The following is a 10970-nucleotide window of genomic DNA, read 5'->3' as shown; positions in this document are numbered from 1 at the left end:
CCATCGGCTGCATGTGGCCATGGAGCACTTGAAATGCAGCTAGTGCAGGCTGAGGTGTGCTATGTGCATAGAATACACTCCAGAATTTAAAGACTTAGTACAGATGAAGGAGAGTAAGACATCTCCATAGACATTTTTAAGATTACATGTTGAAAGAGTAATAGTTTGGACATATTCAGTTAAATAAATTATTAGAGTCAATTTCATCTGTCTTTTTTTACCTTTTTAATGTGGTTACTGGAAAATTTTAAATTACAGGTGTGGGTGTTGTATAAAGAAGAGGAGGTGAGTCCCTCCCCTGGCCAGGATGGAGAAGGCCTCAGCCCACACGACACACATATGTAGTTAAGGCACCGCCACCTGCTCCATGGCATCTACCATGGTTTTGAGAATAGAAAATAACTGTGCAGTGGGTATGGAGTTTCCTTTTGGGGTGATGGAAATGTTCTGGAACTAGATAGTGGTGCTGGTGTCACAATACTGTGAATGTGCTAAATGTCACTGAAAGTAAATTTTATGTTATCTGTATTTTGCCATAATAAAAGAATTACATACGTGCCTCACGTTATGCCTCTGTTGTGCAATGTCTGTTTAAAGTAACGAGGTAGAGGGGGTGGCTTTGACTAAAATAGTGTCTCTAAAAATGGGGAAAAAGTAAAAAAAGACAACGATGAGCCGAAGAATGCTGGACGAGGTTGGAGCTCTGTCCCCTCGCCTGTGGTAAGCGTGTGAACATGCGTTCAGACTCCCCAGCCCCACGCGGTCTGCCCACGGCCTTGGCCCTGGCTCCCGTGTCTTCAGGTGCCTTCGTCTTGGCTGTCTCCTTCCACTTTTCTTCCACACTTGGCATTCTGCCCGCTGCTATGTTTCTCTTTGAGGTAATTCTTCTCTAAAGTTCTCTACCCTTTATGTGATGTTAAGGAGTTAGGGGTCTTAGGGATCTTGACAGTCAAAAATAAAATAGAACACCCAGATCTGGCTCAACAGGCCTCCCCCACTCCGGATATTGTTGACTAAGAAAAATTAAAGTCTTTTCTGTGCACCTCTGGACCCCAGCTTCTTAAAAGTAAACCCCATGAGGCAAAGCTGATCTGTGGTGGTAGAAGTCAGGATAGTGGTTATCCTGGGCAGGGAGGAGGTGGGTAGTGACTGGGTTGGGATGTAGAAAGGGCTTGTGGACACGGGAAATACTCTGTTAGTGACTGTGGGCGCTGATGGTCTGAGCATGTTAGCTTTGTGAGCATTTATTGAGCTTGTGACTTTTGTACTTCTCTGAATGTGTGTTACTCATCAAAAAGAAGTTAAAAAACATGTCACCCTGTGAGGTGCATACTTTCTTGAGTGGAAGCTAACAGCCATGGCACGAGTGAACGCCAGGGGGTGGGGACATGTTGCACGGGAACGGCCACCAATGGGCGCTTGTCTCCCCTTCCTTTGGGGACCTGAATGGACAAGGTCTGTCAGAGAGGGCTGAGGAGGTGGCCTCTGGAGGCACTGTCCCACAGTCCTCAGACTAGAGATTTGTGAGTGATGACTCACCTGGAAAACTCACCTCAGTGTCTCTTACATCTTGGCTCTCCATTTCGGGCACCCACACACACACAGAGACCAGGACAGAACAGACCAGATTTTTTTTTTTTTTTAATTTAACTCTCCAACCACAGTGTTCAGGGAGGGAGAGACGTGACAGTGAGGTGTTGCTTACAGGAGGCCAGCTCTGCTGTTGGGCATGTAGTGAGACACTTCAGGAAAGTCACGTTCTTGGGAGAAATTAGAATTCTTCCCTTGCTGTAAATAGACACTCGCAAGGAGTGGAGGGACAGCTCTGGAGTGACCAGGCCCTGCCGTTATCACCTACGGAAATCCTGTGTGATGGTAAATACAGTGCGCAGCAAAGCCTGGGGAGGAGATTACAGGGAGCAGAGGGGCTGGGAAGGTGAATGCGGAGGTTATTGGCCAGATAGTGGCCGGGAAACCAGAGGCTGCGGGGCGGGCTGGAGGCACATAAGCGGAAATGGGGGAGAAAAATAAATAAACGAGATAAGCAACTTCACTCGCTTCCTCCCTCATTACCCTTTTGCTTTGTGTCCAGGACTGTGGTCTCCCCTGAGGTCTCCTCATCTGGGGACAACAGCTTGAGGCTGATTTTGAAATCTGGGCCCGGCTCCTACCTCCTTGTCCCAGACTCCCCTGACCTGGTGTATCCACCTGCTGGAGTGAACTTCCACATGGCCACTGGACACACTTCTCAGAGCCAGCCCCTGGGCCAGCTTTCCACAAGCTCAGACTCCTGTCCCCCCACCCCCACAGGTGCAAAGGGCCCAAGGCCACATGCCCAGCTGTGGCCCCCCCCCACTACAGCCACCAAATGTTGGGGTCACTGTGAGGTAGCTGGGTTAAGGGAGCTTAGTGACAATGTTGTTAGCGTGTGGAGAGCTTTTCCTTTTCTTGGCTCACAACTGGAAATTATCAGATTGGCCCCATGCTAATGTGCTAGTGTCCAGGCCTGCTTGCCTGCTGGACAGCAGTGTGCCAGGTTCCAGCACCGTTGGGAAAACTTCAGACCTCATGAGACAGGTGAGAGGAGATGGCAGGTGGCAGGGAGAGCAGCCGCCCACACCCAGCTCTGACTCCCCTGTGTGACCCTGGGCAGGTTTCCTAACCTTTGTGGACCTCTGTGCGGACATGCATGAAGTAGGTATGAGGTGATCATACCTGTGTATAATTTTACCAGGATCTCACAGTGTAGAACATGTAAAAGCCCTTTGCAAACTGCAGAGTGCCTCAGTATTAGTTATTCCGCAGGGGCTGTTGGCCAGTGTGCTCTGAGATATGTGGAAAGTAAGCTGTGGCCAATAACTCCAAGTACTCATGTTTGCAAATAGTTTACACTCTCTTTAGAGAATTTTTAAGGGAGACTCGTTATCCTGATTAAATCAATTAACCCCACCCCCTGCCAAGAGCTCATGCTATAGTTACTCAAGATGGAAGCAGCTCAACAGAAAATCATGTAACTCCAAGTGCCTGTCCTTGGAAGGTCACTTTGGGGCTGCCATGTGAAAACGCTTTGTTCTCAGTCTACCTGTGGGACATTTTTAGCCTGCTCTGCCATGTGTCCATACCCATGAGGGAAAGAGTGCACTGGACTCACTTCTTCCAAGCCTTAAGTGCCTTTGGAAGTTATGTCTAGATTGCCTGAGTAAACCCAGGCCAATGGATTTGCTCTTTGCTACACCTGCCGCTTCAAGCACACTCCTCCATTGGAAGATGTGATGTGCCACAGCAGCACTGGGAGGGAGAAGAGGCTGGGCATGGTCTTGTGAAAGCCTCTTGACTGCTTAGCTGCCCTCAGAATAGTTTCCTTAAAGATTGTGTTGTGCTGAAGGCAGTAACAATCTTAAAGCCGTTCACTGAATACTCACTGAGCAGCCACTAGCCAGGCACCGCTGTTATTGATGGAGCTTACAAGGCAATAGGGAAGCCTGGAGTTAAGCAACAAATTACACAAATAACTAATTACAAGTGCAGTGAAGTAGAAGTGTGGGGTGTCAAGGGAACATTTCTGTTGAGCCCTGAAATACAACCACCCCAGCCCAGTGAAGGGTGTGCTGTTAGGGTCAGGAGTGGGGAAAAGCATTCCAAGCAATGGGAACAGCATATCCACATGTCCTGTGTTGCAAGGAACATGATGCCATGCATAGTCTATCTACTCCCAACCTGCTCCCTCATCCCCAACATCTTCTTCCCCTGGGACTTAGTAGAGTTTCTTGACGAGACATGTAGACGTAACCAGGCTATGCCTATTTATGAAACCGTCTCAATTTGCACATTTTCTTATTACGTTTGCAAACTTTCCAGTTCCTTTTTGCCATTCTCTCCCCACCCCAGAAGAGAAACCCTAAGAAAACACACACTCTGAGTTTATTATGGTTGTCATGACTCAGACACACGTGAGGATCAGAATTTAATGGAGGACTTCGAACATGCCTTGGGGACCTGAAGGACTTTTTTCCCAACCAACCATAGAAGTAGGATTATAAAAACACATTTCTTTCTTAAAAGAAAAGAAAGCTTCTGAATTCAAAGCCCTGGTTATTCTAAAAGCAGAGCACCTGTCACATATTTTCATACGGTTTCCCCACACCTGCCTCTCCTCTCCCATTCCCTTTTTCTTTATTTCTCTGGTGTAGCATTAAGCAAAATAGAGAAGGAATTGGTTTTAGTCTTGTCTCTTGACCTTGCCATGTGACCCTGGGCAAGGTGCTTCCCTTCCTCAGCCTCCGTTTCTTCAAATGTAAAATGAGGGGTCGGATCACAGGATTCAGCTTTCCCTGCAGCTCTAACCTTCCATGGTTCTCATGGGCAAACCTCCATAAACAGGCTATTCGGTCAGAAGCTCTCCAAGCCTCATATGAAAAGCCAGAGTTGATTGAAAATCTCCTTTCTCAAGAGGGAAACTGAAGGCCAAGACTCCTCATCCTCAAAGTTAACCTTGGCCAGAGCATCTTTAGTTTCCTTCAGACCAGCCTCCTCTCTCCAGCAGGGCTTGCTTCTTTTATTCACCCCTCTGTGCTTCTATGGGCCTTAGAACTCTAGGAATTCTTTCTTAGTTTTCCCACGTATTCCTGCTGTTTCCTATATAAATCTCCTGTTAATGTCCAGACAAAGAATACAATGCCTTCAGATCCATAACACAAACGAGAGGAGAGGTCTGGGTGAGGTGCACAGGACCACGTGTTGTGACAGGTAGTGCCATGGCAAATCAGGTTTGTGCTTGATCAAAGGGTATTTGTGTTAGGATTCTCCAGAGAAATATATATAATAAGTGTTCACATGTATAGGTGTGTGTGTGTGTGTGTGTGTGTGTGTGTGTGTGGACATTTATTATGGGAACTGGCTCATGCAATTATGGAGGCCCTGAAGACTCGTCATCTGCTGTCTACAGGCTGGAGAACCAGGAAAGCCACTGGTACAATTCAGTCTGAGTTTAAAGTCCTGAGAACCAGGAGCTCTGATGTCTGAAGGCAGGAGAATATGGAGGTCTCAGCTCAAGAAAAGAAAGAATTCGCCCTTCCTCTGCTTTTTTGTTCTGTTCAAGCCTTCAACAGATTGGATGGTACTGCTCACATGGGTGAGGGTGGTTTTCTTTACTCAGTCCACTGACTTAAATGCTAATGTTCCATAAACACCCTCACAGACACACCTGCATATAATGTTTTCCCAGCCATCTAGGTATCCTTTAGCTCAGTCAAGTCAACACAAAAAATGAATGATCACAGGATCTAAGTTCCACTTACCTCCACCCAGTCGGAGTCATTCTGAAACAAGTGCATAGCGTTGCCAGGTATTCACATCTTACAACAGAAGCTGGACATTGGCATTTTAAAGTAAAAATGGCTCAATTTTTAAAAAACATGACATGACCGAAAGACAAAAGTCTGTGTATCAGATGTAGTTTGTGGCTGCTTGTTGGCTATCTGTGGGTATAAACAAAATATTGCATCTTTTATTCATCTTACATTATATTTACAAAACTTGTTGTGCTTAGCAATGAATTCATTCATTCATTTGACAATTATTTGTCACCTACCATGAGCTGGTATTATGTAGGATGCTGGGGAGGATAGGAAACTAAGACCCAGCACATCTGTGAGTGGGAATGACAGTATGCCTGCTGGATTAGGTGTCTCTCTTTGCTTCCACAGCACCTGTGCATACCTCCATCATGGCACGTCACACCCTGGCCAGAAATTCATAATCTCCCAGGCTGTGTTTTCTCAGCTACTTGACGACTGAACCATGTACTTTAGTTCTGTGTTCCCTGCATCTTACACAAGCTGACATATCACAGTGGCTCTAGAAAAGCTATTGACTGACAGTCGAGTGGACAAGGCACTGATTGTGTGCCATTAAAGGTTGTGAAAGCAAGAAAGTGTCTCTCTGTGCCCTATCTCTAGCTCCCCTCAATTCTAGCTTCATTTAAAAAAAAAGCTAATGCTAATTATTTCAAATTAGATTACTTTATTTCTACCCTCTACACCTCCCCCACCACCAAGGAAAAAACAATTTAAAGAAACAAATGGTAGAAATAGATAGGAATAAAAGCATTATCTCTGGAAGCCAAGGTCACTTTTCACTTAAAAAATGTCAAAGTGAGTAACAAACTCCCATTTAACAGATAAGAACCTTAAAGGACAGATTTTAAAAATCAGTATTAATGTACAGTTTCAGTGTAGTGGAAAAAGCATTGGATCGGAAGTCAGATGGCCTGGCTTCTAGCTCACCTCTGCAACTGTGAGATCTTGAGCAAACTGCTGACACCATCTGGGCCTCAGTTTCCCCACCATAAAACGAGAGGTGATGCAAGGATCTCCAGAGTTACTTCTGACTTCATGATCTGTGATTCCTGACAACCAGCTGCTGCTCCTGAAACCACCTTGCCTGGTGGGAAGAAAAACACAAAGAAATATATGTGAGCAAACCTAAGCATGCCCCCCTACAAGAGTGGCCTGCATCTGCGCTCCACAGAACAGAACAGGTAAGGGGCGTTGGAAATTTCACTTTCTTCCCTCTTCCTCGAGAACTAAGGAGCTGGTCCAAACATACTGAAATGCAATGAAAACACAAACAGATCATTCCAGAACTCTGCCCGAGGCTTAACAGCAGGATAATGCTTGGTATACTTATCTGGATTTCAGTTTTTTTAGGCTAAACCTCTGCACCTCTCTATTCACTTGCAGCATTCTCTAACTGCAGCTTTGGAGACATTCATTAGGAAAGTAGCACAGGGGTAGGACAAGGGGAGGTTTGAATGAAAGGCTAGAGAATGGTATCTCAGGGAAGGGAAATCTTGCAGTATCAGTAATGTTAAGTCTATAAAACTATGTTCCTTTGGGACTAAAAGCTCTCATAATGTACTATATTTATCACTCAGTGAGTCCAATTAATTGTTTTTTTCAAAATTTCCACTTCCTATAGTTGACTTCTTTTGGCTCATGACCTGTCATATTTTTTATATGGCTAGTAAATTGAATTTCAACTATTAGCACTCATTTATTAAAAACAAAACGCACTCCCACAAAAGAATTAAACAAAAAGTATTTAACTTTTGAGTATTAAACAAAACTCAGTAAATAGCAAGCCTGTGTTTTCCTCTTAAATTTTTTTTAAGATTAGAGAAGTGTTAAAAAATTGCTAATGAGGCTTCCATACATTTTTTAGAAGCGTCTTAGAGCAATCCCACAATTAGGCTTTCCCAAATAAGGTGAAAATTAAATGCTCTGAAAGCTTCCAGTTTCACAAAAGGTGGTAAACTAGCACAGGGTGTTGGTTCCATCCCAGAGCCCAACCTTGGAGAAGTGAGAGGGCGTTGATGGATCTGGTAAACTGAAAGAAAAACTGTAGGGATTGTGGTGAGGGCGGGAGACAGCAACACAGAATGGAAGAGGGCAAAGTGTTTCAGACAGGGTTCATCAGGGTTCACTCCAAAGCTGCAGTTAGAGAATGCTGAACCCAGGTTCATCGTTCATTTTATGTATCAACTTGACTGGACCATGAGCTGTCCTGACATTTGGTCAAACATTATTCTGGTTATGTCCATGATAGTGTTTCTGGATGAGATTAACATATGAGTGGGTGGACTGAGTAAAGCAGACTGCCCTCCCTGATGTGGGTGGGCCCTGTCCAGCAAGTTGAAGGTCTGCATAGAACAAAAGGACTGAATAAGAGGAAATTCCTCCTGCCTGTGCTTGAGCCGGGACATCAGTCTTTTCCTGCCTTCAGAGTTGAACTGAAACATGGGCTCTTCTTGGGGCTCAAGACTGCCCGCTTTCAGACTGGAACACATCAGCTCTCTGGGTCTCCAGCTTGGTGACTGTAGCTCTTGAGACTCCTTGGCCTTCATAATCCTTCATAATACACACATGCACAAACACACACATACACACACACACACACACACACACACACACTTCTCATAACCTATTTGTCCTGTTTCTCTGGAGAACCCTGACTTTTTTGGGGGGTTCTTTTTCCTCCTTCATATTTGCTTGGGTGGATCACTGTCTACCATGAGGATCTTACAAGACATAGAAATAATTGTGTATCTCAAAGGCAACAGAGTAAGATACTAGGTTCAGACTAGGGTGGTAAGTGGAGGCTGTCTGGACATCCCTTTCTGAGTATCCCTTTACAAAACAACCTTGCCAATGCTTTGGGCTGGGTAATTGCCACAGAGAAAGCCAGCCTCTGAACAGGAGCAGTGCCTGGGCAGAGGTTCTCGTTGTTTTCTTGGGGGGTGGGTTTACATAGGTAGTGATAATAGCAGAATTGAAACACCACCCTGAAGTGCCTTGAGGCATGCCCCCTTTCCCAAGTCACCCGGAGGCCATAATCTAGCATACAGGCTTTTGTAATACTAGCAAAGGTAGCTGATAGTCTTCAGTGGATATGGGTTCAGAGGAAAAAAAACCATAAACTCCAAGGAGCACAGGTATCATTAAAGAAAGTCCAAAAACCATGGGAAGCAGAATTAATGAACTGAGAAGAACAGGAATGTAAAATAAACTTAATATCTTTAAAGTCCTAATAAAGGATACTGGAAACATGAAGCAGGAACAACTTATGAATGTGAGTCAAATGGAAATACTGTATATGAAAATATAGTAGTTGAAATAAAGAACTCAGTGGTCAAGCTTAGTACTTTTTTCTTTTATTAATTTCTTTAAAATATATGACTGTTTAAAGCAAAAATTAGAGTACTGTATTTGGGGTTTATAATGTGTGGAGATATAATGTATATGGACTAGCACAAAGGCTAGGGTAGATAAATGGAACCATACTGTAGTGATGTTCTTATACTTATGCAATATTAACTCTGAGTGGTAAGTTAAGAATGCACATGCAATTTCTAGAACGACTACCAAAATAATGCAAAAAGGTAAAGCTAAAAAGCTAGTAGAGGAGGTAAAATGGAATGTTAAAAAATATTCAACTGGTGCAAAACAAGGCCAAAAAGGAAGATCAGAGAAATCAAAAACAAATGGGAGAAACTGGAAACAGCAAATGGGGAACCTGAACCCAATGTATCAGTAATTGCACTAAATGTAAATGGATCAATTTAATAGACAGATTTATTCAGAGAGAATAAAGAAGCAAGACTAAACTATCTGCTGTGTACAAAAGGGGTATCTTAAATATAAGGATACAGATTGAAAGTAAACAATGGACAATGTTATACAGTGCAATAATAAACACAACAAAGCTATACTAATTATGTATTCATTAACAATACATTAATATCAGGCAAAATAGGCTTCAAGGCAAGACATAATGCCAGAGATAAGAGATACATTTTATAGTAATAACATGGTGAATTCACTGGAAAACATAACAGCCCTAAACATGTATGCATGTAATAACAGAGCTACAAAATACATGAAGCAAAACTGATAGAACTAAAGGGAAAAATAAACAATTCCACAATCACAATTGGAGATATTTTTAACCTCTCTTAAACTTAATAAACAACTAGGCCAATAAAACAGGAAAAAAACAGAAGAGCTGAACATTATCCACCCATCTTGATCTAAATGACATTTATAGAACATTGCAACCAACATCTGTAGATTACACATTCCTTGTGAGTGCATATAGAGCATTCACCAAGATAGACTGTATGCAGGGCAATATAATAAATCTGATTAAATTTTAAAAGACTGTAATCTTTCTACTACAATAAAATTAAATTAAAAAAGAATTACCAATAAAATTATTTTTATATGTGAATATAGATACAGATATAGATAGATGTAGACATGTATAGTTTCAATGTTTACATTGGGAAAAGACCTAATATAAAATATGTTTCCACTTTATGAAGCTAGAAAAAGAGCAATTAAACCCATAGTAAATATAAGAAAAGAATAATAGTGATAAGAGAGGAAATCAATGACACAGAAAATAGAAAAACAAGAGAGACAATCAACAAAACCAGAAGATGGCTCTTTTAAAAGATTAATGAAGTGAAACATACATCCACAAAAAAAGTTACAAAAATGTTTATAGCAGCTTTATTCATAATAGACAACATTGGAAACAACTGAAATGTCTACAAATAGAAAAACAGATAAATCGATTGTCGTATATTCATACAATGGTACACTATTGAACAAGAAAAAGGAAAGAACTGTGAACACGTGCAACAACATGGATCAACCTCTCAGACATGCTGAGCAGGAGAAGCAACATAAAGGAGTAGATAGATACTATGTTATTCCATTGATTTTATGAGGTCGGGAACAGGCAAATAGATAAAAATCTATGGTGGAAAAAATAAAAAAATAATAAATGGTTGCCAGTGCTGTACAGGTGGTTGAGAGGTAGCTGGATGACAGAAATGTTTTCTGTCTTGGTAGTTTTGTGGCTTAGGTGGGTGTATTTATTTGCCACTACTCATCAAATCATACACTTCAGATTTGTGCATTTCACTTCTAAAAATTTTATATGAAAAAGAACTGTAAACACACTTTAAATTAGTATGTTTGCTTATTGAAATAGTGTGGATTAGCAAATGAGTGAATATACTGAGGATAAAGGGAGCCAAACTTTGCGTTGCTGGAGTCATGAATACAGCAAGAAGGATGTGCAGCATGTACCCATGTGGCTGAATAGAATCTGGAGGAAGCAGTTGAACATCAGTATGGTGAAATACATCACATATCATACATAGTTCCTAGCCTCTGTCCTCTTAGAAGCTATGACATATCAGTGATGATTCCATCTGATGCCCAGATCTTGGTTTCTAAATCCCATTTTTCCATTAAAGCAAATCAGGGGGTGTTGGAGGAAAGACTGCTTCTAATGCTGGCACAGAAGTCTAAGATGGGCCAAGGAAATCTTGTGCCAGAAAGTCAGAATATGATCAGCTGCTAATGGGAATATTTTAAAACTGTGTTGGAGTTAGTTCGAAG

The 10970-nt window shown here is 42.3% G+C and overlaps 1 non-coding gene across 1 annotated transcript; it reads left to right on the top strand.

Annotated features, from left to right (window-relative positions):
- The first annotated feature begins 264 nt into the window (after positions 1 to 264).
- On the top strand, positions 265 to 388 carry LOC134391447 (U6atac minor spliceosomal RNA). Its single transcript, XR_010024982.1, has one exon. It is a non-coding gene; the product is annotated as a U6atac minor spliceosomal RNA (small nuclear RNA).
- The last annotated feature ends 10582 nt before the right edge of the window (positions 389 to 10970 follow it).

This window comes from Cynocephalus volans, chromosome 11 (assembly GCF_027409185.1).
Source record: "Cynocephalus volans isolate mCynVol1 chromosome 11, mCynVol1.pri, whole genome shotgun sequence".
In the NCBI taxonomy this organism is placed as follows: Eukaryota; Metazoa; Chordata; class Mammalia; order Dermoptera; family Cynocephalidae; genus Cynocephalus; species Cynocephalus volans.
Note: the sequence above shows the minus strand (reverse complement) of the source record. Positions and strands in the feature narration are given on the sequence as shown.